The 10,247-nt window shown below is 39.1% G+C and overlaps 1 pseudogene; it reads right to left on the bottom strand.

The window, feature by feature from the left end:
• Window positions 1–6,971: 6,971 nt before the first annotated feature.
• LOC116914962 lies at window positions 6,972–7,284 on the bottom strand (annotated as a pseudogene).
• Window positions 7,285–10,247: the final 2,963 nt, after the last annotated feature.

The following is a 10,247-nucleotide window of genomic DNA, read 5'->3' as shown; positions in this document are numbered from 1 at the left end:
GAGATGTTGAACATTTCTTTAGGTGTTTCTCAGCCATTCGGCATTCCTCAGCTGTGAATTCTTTGTTTAGCTCTGAACCCCATTTTTTAATAGGGTTATTTGTCTCCCTGCGGTCTAACTTTTTGAGTTCTTTGTATATTTTGGATATAAGGCCTCTATCTGTTGTAGGATTGGTAAAGATCTTTTCCCAATCTGTTGGTTGCCGTTTTGTCCTAACCACAGTGTCCTTTGCCTTACAGAAGCTTTGCAGTTTTATGAGATCCCATTTGTCGATTCTTGATCTTAGAGCATACGCCATTGGTGTTTTGTTCAGGAAAATTTTTCCAGTGCCCATGTGTTCCAGATGCTTCCCTAGTTTTTCTTCTATTAGTTTGAGTGTGTCTGGTTTGATGTGGAGGTCCTTGATCCACTTGGACTTAAGCTTTGTACAGGGTGATAAGCATGGATCGATCTGCATTCTTCTACATGTTGACCTCCAGCTGAACCAGCACCATTTGCTGAAAATGCTATCTTTTTTTTCCATTGGATGGATTTGGCTCCTTTGTCAAAAATCAAGTGACCATAGGTGTGTGGGTTCATTTCTGGGTCTTCAATTCTGTTCCATTGGTCTATCTGTCTGTCTCTGTACCAATACCATGCAGTTTTTATCACTATTGCTCTGTAATACTGCTTGAGTTCAGGGATAGTGATTCCCCCTGAAGTCCTTTTATTGTTGAGGATAGTTTTAGCTATCCTGGGTTTTTTGCTATTCCAGATGAATTTGCAAATTGTTCTGTCTAACTCTTTGAAGAATTGGATTGGTATTTTGATGGGGATTGCATTGAATCTGTAGATCGCTTTTTGGTAAAATGGCCATTTTTACTATATTAATCCTGCCAATCCATGAGCATGGGAGATCTTTCCACCTTCTGAGGTCTTCTTCAATTTCTTTCTTCAGTGTCTTGAAGTTCTTATTGTACAGATCTTTTACTTGCTTGGTTAAAGTCACACCGAGGTACTTTATATTATTTGGGTCTATTATGAAGGGTGTCGTTTACCTAATTTCTTTCTCGGCTTGTTTCTCTTTTGTGTAGAGGAAGGCTACTGATTTATTTGAGTTAATTTTATACCCAGCCACTTTGCTGAAGTTGTTTATCAGCTTTAGTAGTTCTCTGGTGGAACTTTTGGGATCACTTAAATATACTATCATATCATCTGCAAATAGTGATATTTTGACTTCTTCTTTTCCGATCTGTATCCCCTTGACCTCCTTTTGTTGTCTGACTGCTCTGGCTAGAACTTCAAGAACTATATTGAATAAGTAGGGAGAGAGTGGGCAGCCTTGTCTAGTCCCTGATTTTAGTGGAATTGCTTCAAGTTTCTCTCCATTTAGTTTAATGTTAGCCACTGGTTTGCTGTATATGGCTTTTACTATGTTTAGGTATGGGCCTTGAATTCCTATTCTTTCCAGGACTTTTATCATGAAGGGGTGTTGAATTTTGTCAAATGCTTTCTCAGCATCTAATGAAATGATCATGTGGTTTTGTTCTTTCAGTTTGTTTATATAATGGATCACGTTGATGGTTTTCCGTATATTAAACCATCCCTGCATGCCTGGGATGAAGCCTACTTGATCATGGTGGATGATTGTTTTGATGTGCTCTTGGATTCGGTTTGCCAGAATTTTGTTGAGTATTTTTGCAAAGTTCATAAGGGAAATTGGTCTGAAGTTCTCTTTCTTTGTTGGGTCTTTGTGTGGTTTAGGTATAAGAGTAATTGTGGCTTCATAGAAGGAATTTGCTAGTGCTCCATCTGTTTCAATTTTGTGGAATAGTTTGAATAATATTGGTATGAGGTCTTCTATGAAAGTCTGATAGAATTCTGCACTAAACCCGTCTGGACCTGGGCTCTTTTTGGTTGGGAGACCTTTAATGACTGCTTCTATTTCCTTAGGAGTTATGGGGTTGTTTAACTGGTTTATCTGTTCCTGATTTAACTTCGGTACCTGGTATCTGTCTAGGAAGTTATCCATTTCCTGCAGATTTTCAAGTTTTGTTGAATATAGGCTTTTATAGTAAGATCTGATGATTTTTTGAATTTCCTCTGAATCTGTAGTTATGTCTCCCTTTTCATTTCTGATTTTGTTAATTTGGACACACTCTCTGTGTCCTCTCGTTAGTCTGGCTAGGGGTTTATCTATCTTGTTGATTTTCTCAAAGAACCAACTTTTGGTTCTGTTGATTCTTTCTATGGTCCTTTTTGTTTCTACTTGGTTGATTTCGGCTCTGAGTTTGATTATTTCCTGCCTTCTACTCCTCCTGGGTGTATTTGCTTCTTTTTGTTCTAGAGCTTTTAGGTGTGCTGTCAAGCTGCTGACATATGCTCTTTCCTGTTTCTTTCTGCAGGCACTCAGCGCCATGAGTTTTCCTCTTAGCACAGCTTTCATTGTGTCCCATAAGTTTGGGTATGTTGTACCTTCATTTTCATTAAATTCTAAAAAGTTTTTAATTTCTTTCTTTATTTCTTCCTTGACCAGGTTATCATTGAGTAGAGCATTGTTCAATTTCCACGTATATGTGGGCATTCTTCCCTTATTGTTATTGAAGACCAGCTTTAGGCCGTGGTGGTCCGATAGCACGCATGGGATTATTTCTATCTTTCTGTATCTGTTGAGGCCTGTTTTTTGACCAATTATATGGTCAATTTTGGAGAAAGTACCATGAGGAGCTGAGAAGAAGGTATATCCTTTTGCTTTAGGGTAGAACGTTCTATAAATATCCGTTAAGTCCATTTGGCTCATGACTTCTCTTAGTCTGTCTACGTCTCTGTTTAATTTCTGTTTCCATGATCTGTCCATTGATGAGAGTGGGGTGTTGAAATCTCCTAGTATTATTGTGTGAGGTGCAATGTGTGTTTTGAGCTTTAGTAAGGTTTCTTTTATGTATGTAGGTGCCCTTGTATTTGGGGCATAGATATTTAGGATTGAGAGTTCATCTTGGTGGATTTTTCCTTTGATGAATATAAAGTGTCCTTCCTTATCTTTTTTGATGACTTTTAGTTGAAAATTGATTTTATCTGATATTAGAATGGCTACTCCAGCTTGCTTCTTCCGACCATTTGCTTGGAAAGTTGTTTTCCAGCCTTTCACTCTTAGGTAGTGTCTGTCTTTGTCTCTGAGGTGTGTTTCCTGTAGGCAGCAGAATGCAGGGTCCTCGTTGCGTATCCAGTTTGCTAATCTATGTCTTTTTATTGGGGAGTTGAGGCCATTGATGTTGAGAGATATTAAGGAATAGTGATTATTGCTTCCTGTTATATTCATATTTGGATGTGAGGTTGTGTTTGTGTGCTTTTCTTCTCTTTGTTTTGTTGCCAAGACGATTAGTTTCTTGCCTCCTCTAGGGTATAGCTTGCCTCCTTATGTTGGGCTTTTACCATTTATTATCCTTTGTAGTGCTGGATTTGTAGAAAGATATTGTGTAAATTTGGTTTTGTCATGGAATATCTTGGTTTCTCCATCTATGTTAATTGAGAGTTTTGCAGGATACAGTAGCCTGGGCTGGCATTTGTGTTCTCTTAGGGTCTGTATGACATCAGTCCAGGATCTTCTGGCCTTCATAGTTTCTGGCGAGAAGTCTGGTGTGATTCTGATAGGTCTGCCTTTATATGTTACTTGACCTTTTTCCCTTACTGCTTTTAATATTCTTTCTTTATTTTGTGCGTTTAGTGTTTTGACTATTATGTGACGGGAGGTGTTTCTTTTCTGGTCCAATCTATTTGGAGTTCTGTAGGCTACTTGTATGCCTATGGGTATCTCTTTTTTAGGTTAGGAAGTTTTCTTCTATGATTTTGTTGAAGATATTTACTGGTCCTTTGAGCTGGGAGTCTTCACTCTCTTCTATACCTATTATCCTTAGGTTTGATCTTCTCATTGAGTCCTGGATTTCCTGTATGTAACTGATATTAATGTCTGTATGTTTTGTGTGGTGATTCTCAGACCTCAATACTTCAGGTAATACATGAGCTGGTCTGCAGGAAGGGGACACTTTATGCTCAGCCCTCATCTTACTTCGTGTATAGCCAAAGCACTCAACATAAGCAATAGGGTCTCCCCCTTCACTTCTGAAATGGAAACAAGAACAATAGCCTTTATCCCTTCAGGGCCTCAGAGACCTCTTTGGCCAACAATTTCTAGAGAGGTAACCCATCAAGCGATTTTGATACACTGGGAATTTTGATATTCTTATGGCTTTCTGAGAAAATCAGGTTTCCTTTTATGTGTGCTTATATGTATTTTAAATTGGTTTCTAGGACTGAAAATCATTTAAAGTTAGAACATTTTATCTAGATATAAAATAACCCCTTTACAAGGATGAGTGAGACAATGCAAAGTCCCAAACCACCACCCCATAACTAATAGAGATAACCGTAGTTTGGGGTTTTTGAAAATATATTCTCTACATACAAATGTTCTGACCATGGTTTCCCTTCCCTTATCTCCAAGATCTATTTAATTGCATGATTCATTCTTTCCTTCTTTTATCTTCCCTTTTTTCCTTTTTTCCTTCTTCCCTTCTTCTATCCTTTCCCTCTTTCTCTCTTTCCTTCCTTTCTTTTTTCTTTCTTTTCAAATCAAACAGGTAATAACAACAAAGGAAACAGAATGAAACACAGTAAAGAAGCGGGGGTGGGGCAAAACATGGAGCACACACATACCCAACACACACACATGCAACATACATACATATAATCAATACACATACATGTCCAGTACATATACATACAGTACACACACACACACACACACACACACACACACACAGCAGAAAAACCATAAAGCTTTGAATACAGTTTAGAAAAGTTTTAATTTAGTCACTTGCTTTCTTGATCTACCAACACTTATATAAGAACTCACTCAGTTATCTAAGTAATGCATTCAACCTGAAAATTTTCGTTCTAAATCAGTAGCCTAGCACATCTACTCAAGTCAGAGTCTAAAAAGAAGCAGATGATGAAGCAACAGATATAGAATAGCAAATCTTTGTTTTATAAGAGGATAATCTCACAAGGTAGAGACTCTAGAGAAGACAATGCACATCAAGGCCAATATTATAGTAGACCAGAACTTTTAAACTGTATGACAAGCTGTGTTTGCTTTTAATCTAATTATCATTGGAATAAAATGTTTATCAATCCTCTTTCTTCATCTTACTCACACACACACACACACACACACACACACACACACAGTAAAAAGAAAAACAGAGAAGCAGGGAGATAGACAGATAGAAGGAAATACAGAGAGACAGGGAGACGAGACTGGCAGCAACAAAGATAGACTGAAACAGAGACAGACAGACAGACAGACAGACAACAAGAAGATGGTGATTGGAATGATACTGAGGGTGAGCTTTTCATTTTACAGACAATCTTAAGTAAATTAACATAGGAAACAAAAGCCCATGGCTTTGAAGCCAAAGGTTGGCCCTCCAATCCACACCATAGCAAGATGTGAAACAAATCAAGAGTGAGCAAACCTCAAAGGCTTGTAGGTATTTTTCCTTGCCTTGGCTGTATGTCTGCATGATACAAGTGTGCAAGTACTTGTAAGGTGTACAGAAGTCAGAAAAAGGGTACTGGATCTCATGGAGAGAGTCACAAGCAGTAGTGAACCATCACACGTGGGAGCTAGGAACCAAACTCTTATTCTTTCTACAAGAGGAACAAGCCTTTTTAACCACTGGGACATTTCTCCAGCACCTTCCTGTGTTCTATAAATAAATGAATATGAACTTGACCTGACATTTGTGAGCATGAGACAGAAAGAAAGTTCAGTGGGTCTGCTGTGGATTCTGTCAATGAACTCAAGAGAAAGTGTGGTTTGATCCATGAGGCCATCTATAGCACAGTAAATATCAATTTGTTGTGAACTGTTCATATATATATATATATATATATATATATATCAACATTTGATATGGTTTATTGAAAGTGACAAGTAGAATAGGTAAATACAGTGGGTTGTGTGGGGAACGTGCATAGAAGGACTATACAGGTGAGATGCAGAAACCCCTGGGGAAATTACTTCCTTAGCAACTGACCATTTCTCCAGATATTCACCTGCTCAACTGACATCAGTCAACAGAGTTTACTTTGCAAGACTCAGCAGCTTGATTCCAGATGACACCAAGTAACTAACTGCCAAATTCTTAAATTTTCTTAAAATTTCTTCAAATGTTCAAATGTTGTTTTTGTCATGAAGCAGTTTTTAAGTAGATCTCTCTAGGAAGGACAAACCATACCTTTCAGACAGACAATGGAACATCTAAATTTCTCTCTGTACAACCTTAACAATAGTTATGGTCCTCTATTGTACAAATTTGTTACACTACATATACAAATATACAACAAGCAAAACAACTTTCATAATAAGACAACATAGGTCCCATCACCTGTCACCGTTGTGTCACTAGTAGTTTTGTGTCTTCTGATATTTCAGAAAAGAGGGACAGTACTGTCCTGTTTTATAAGCTTTGATGACTGTTGTCAGTTTTGTAAAAGGACTGCATCATCCCCTTTGCTGTCTTGTTCCTGGTTTCTCAAGTTCTTTGAAGGGAAGGAGAGGAGAACATGAAATCCAGTGGCAGCCCACCTTCTGAGCCCCACGCTGGCAAGCCCCAGAGATCTAGGAGGCAGGGTGGGTGGCTGGAAAAGTTTGAAAATGCACACAGCTCATTAGCATTTATTAAAACATTCCTCGGACCTCTGCCACGTTGCACAGGGTACATCCATGCTCACTCTCTGATTAACCTTTAATTCACTCAACTAGTATATTTTTTCAAACCAAAACATATGAGTGCTTAATATTGGGGAGAAAGCAAGAGTGGTGTGTGTGAGTCTCACGTTACTTTTGTAGACAGCAATGAAATGAGTGGCTCTGGAGGCAGCTTCTCACTAGCACATCTCTTCAGTTTGTTCAGTTCAGACAGCGGCAGTCAGTTCTGTAGGGGCATAGCAGGCCATGAGGTTGATCCTGAGCCCTGGGATACCAGCTGTGCAGGAGACTGTCTGGTGGCCAGAGGGGAGCCAGCCTGCAGCTGGGCCTGGGTGAGCTGCTCTGGACTGACCAGTGTCTTCAACACATTGTTCTCCTGCTCCAGTTGGGAGTTTTTCTCTATTACTTCTTTGATCTGCTTCTTCAGAACCTCCACTTCTCTTTAACTGCATATATCAAATGACTTTTCACCACTGCTCTATTTTGTTGTTGATAGCTACCACACTTGCACCAGAACTTAAAGCCTTTGTCATGAGCTCTCTCCTTACTCATGCAGAAGATCTTGGCAGTCTAGGAAGCTCTATTTACTTAACCCCTAATGAAGGACTATGACAGGGATAAGACTAGCTTTGCAGTTCTCAACTGTGGCTCAAATCGCTCTTTCAAAAAAAAAAAAGATTTATTTTTATTTTGTGTGTGTGCCATGCTCTTACAATGTCTACAGGAATCAGAAGAGGGTATTGGACTTTCTGAAACTGTTGTTAGCTCCAGTGTGGGTGCTGGGAACTGAACCAAGGTTTTCTGCAAGAGCAGCATATGCTCTTAACTCCTGAGCCACCTCTCCAGCCTCAGAAAGATCTCTTTCAAGTGAAATATCATTTTATTTTAGACCCTCATAAAGAAAGTAAAAGAAGAGAAAAGAAAGGAAAAAACAGAATAACAAAATCAACATAAAAACAAAAGAACAAAAACAAAACCTCACTGTCCAGAGCCCTGTGGGAAGAGAAGGAGCAGGAAGATTAGTTCCCAGCATTTCAGAGGGAGAACATGAATGAAGCAAGCAACCAGTAATATTGAATAGACACAACTGTGAGTCACAGGAGAGAAAACTCCTGTGTATCACTTACCGTAAACCACTAATGTAAAACCCGGGATGGTGAAAGCAAACCGCACCAGCAGGTTAACACCCAGTGTTAAAACACTATTCTGTCTTAAAATATCCATTTTAAAAATTGAAAAGACACCATACCCTAGCATATTTTGACTGCTTCGGAACTATGGCTCCTGTGGAGTCTATGGGGACTTCGATTCATAGTTATGTGGTCTGAGCTGAATATAAAACTGTTGTATTGTGTGGTAAAGCCTTATGGTCTCTATGCATATTGCAAATCAGCATAATATCCATTCATTGATGGTAAGGTATGAAAGGAAAAGTATCAGATCCTAACAACCCCAGCACAAAGATGTAATTGCCCCAAAGTGTCAGAGAGCAGGGAGTAAGAGACAGAAGATGACAGAGAAGGGGAGGAGAACAAAGGAGAGAGAGGATAAGTATTTGTCCCTGCGTGGGACAAAGAACTGCCTCTGGATAGAGAGTAGAAAAACACAGACATGGTACATAGAAAAAATGGCAGTTTATAAAGGTTCAAGGGGAACCCCTGTGTTAGGACGATGTGTTTCATTTTAGTTAGGTACGCTAATTAGATGGACCAAAGGAGGATTTTGATTGCTGGACTTTAATACTTATACTTTGATAGCTGGACCTTGGTAGTTAGTCCCAGAAGGAAGAAGTGTCCAAACAAGAGAGTATTTGAAATGCTTGAACTGGTCAGAGTCCCTTCAAGGATTTCTCCATCTCTCCTGGACCAATAATGCCAAGGGAATGCAAAAGTGACCTTGGAAATAACTGGAAACTTGAAGTATCACATTTTACCACTCATCTTGTAGCCTAAATAGAAGACTCTCCATCTTGGTTAGTTTTACTGGAGTGAAAGATGAATTGAGAACATTTTGTTTTTTATAAAAAGGATGTTTCCCTGTGAAAACAGAAGGAGTTATTGTCCTGGGTATTTGACCACTGTTCCCATCCTAGTGGTCACAGAGAGTAGAGATTTAGTGTGAAAATTACCCTACCATGTAAAAGTGGGCAACATGTTGAAGCTTTATATATTGATTGATTCTTTTATTGGTATTTGTCTTAGATAGGGTTTTACTGCTATGAAGAGACACCATGACCCAAGAAAATCTTATAAAGGCGAACATATAATTTAAGCTGGCTTGCTATTTCAGAAGTTTAGTTCATTATCATTGTGGTAAGAAGCATGGTAGCACACAGGCAGATATGATGCTAGCAGAGCTGAGGCATCTGCATCTTGATCTGACTCCAGACAGGAGAAAGTGACTCTTCCAGGCTGGATGGAGCTTCAGAGCCTAACCCCTGCACAGTGATGCAATTCTTCCAATAAGGCCACACCCACTCCAGCAAGGCAACACCTCTTAATAATGCCACTGGCCATGGGTCAAGTATAGTCAATCACAATAGTATACACTAAAATTATTACTGATTTATAGATGTTCCTAGGACTTCCGAGAAAGAGATATTGCTACAAAGGTGATAGAACCCAAGGGCACATAAATGATAAAGTACTTTTGACCTGCATGATACTTTAAAATATGGAAGTTACAGTAATAAGAGAGTTCTATCAATCAAGTTTCCATATTATCCATTATCCATGGAATATTTTTCATTCTGAACACAACCAGATCTTTTCCTATTTACTGAATTATATTACTAATAATTTTGTATCTATAATAACAATGTTCCATGGGTAGAAATCCCAAATAATAGAAACAATGGTTAAGTTTTTGTGTGTGTGTGTCTTGTGTGTGTGTGTGTGTGTGTGTGTGTGTGTGTGTTTGTGTAGAGGGTAGGTGTAGGGCCCATGAAAGCCAGAGTCCAGTGTCAGAATCCTTGTTGGGAGTCTCCATGTATATACTGGAAACCAGACCTGGGTCCTCTGCAAGAGTAGCAACTGTTCTTAACTCTCCTGCCCTAAACGCCGGCTAAAAGTAAGCTGAACAATAGCATAGAATGAAAATAGAGACAACTGGAAATATTTATTGTAAGGATAGCGAATACCAGAAATCCACGTACATAAATCGTGATGGATGGAAACACAGAATGTCAGTGGTGAGAGTGTACTTGAAAACTCCTTTCCACCTCTGAGACTTTACACAGCTTAAAATCTATAAAGCACTTGTGAGTCCTCAGCAATCAGGGGAAATACCTTGGACATTATTACCGTGGAATCCAAAGAGGCTTGCTTCTCCTTAACCTTTTGCTAAATCCTCTGCCTTATCTCATCTCTTTGTGGTGATATTGACCACCTGGCACTCATCAGTAATGTCTCTCTCAGCAGGTGCCTCACAGCGTTTAAAGAACAGCTTAAAGGCTGAAATATGCTCGCCCTCCCCCATTCTTGGACACGTCAGTCTT

The sequence above is a fragment of the Rattus rattus genome, chromosome 13 (genome assembly GCF_011064425.1).
Source record: "Rattus rattus isolate New Zealand chromosome 13, Rrattus_CSIRO_v1, whole genome shotgun sequence".
In the NCBI taxonomy this organism is placed as follows: domain Eukaryota; kingdom Metazoa; phylum Chordata; class Mammalia; order Rodentia; family Muridae; genus Rattus; species Rattus rattus.
Note: the sequence above shows the minus strand (reverse complement) of the source record. Positions and strands in the feature narration are given on the sequence as shown.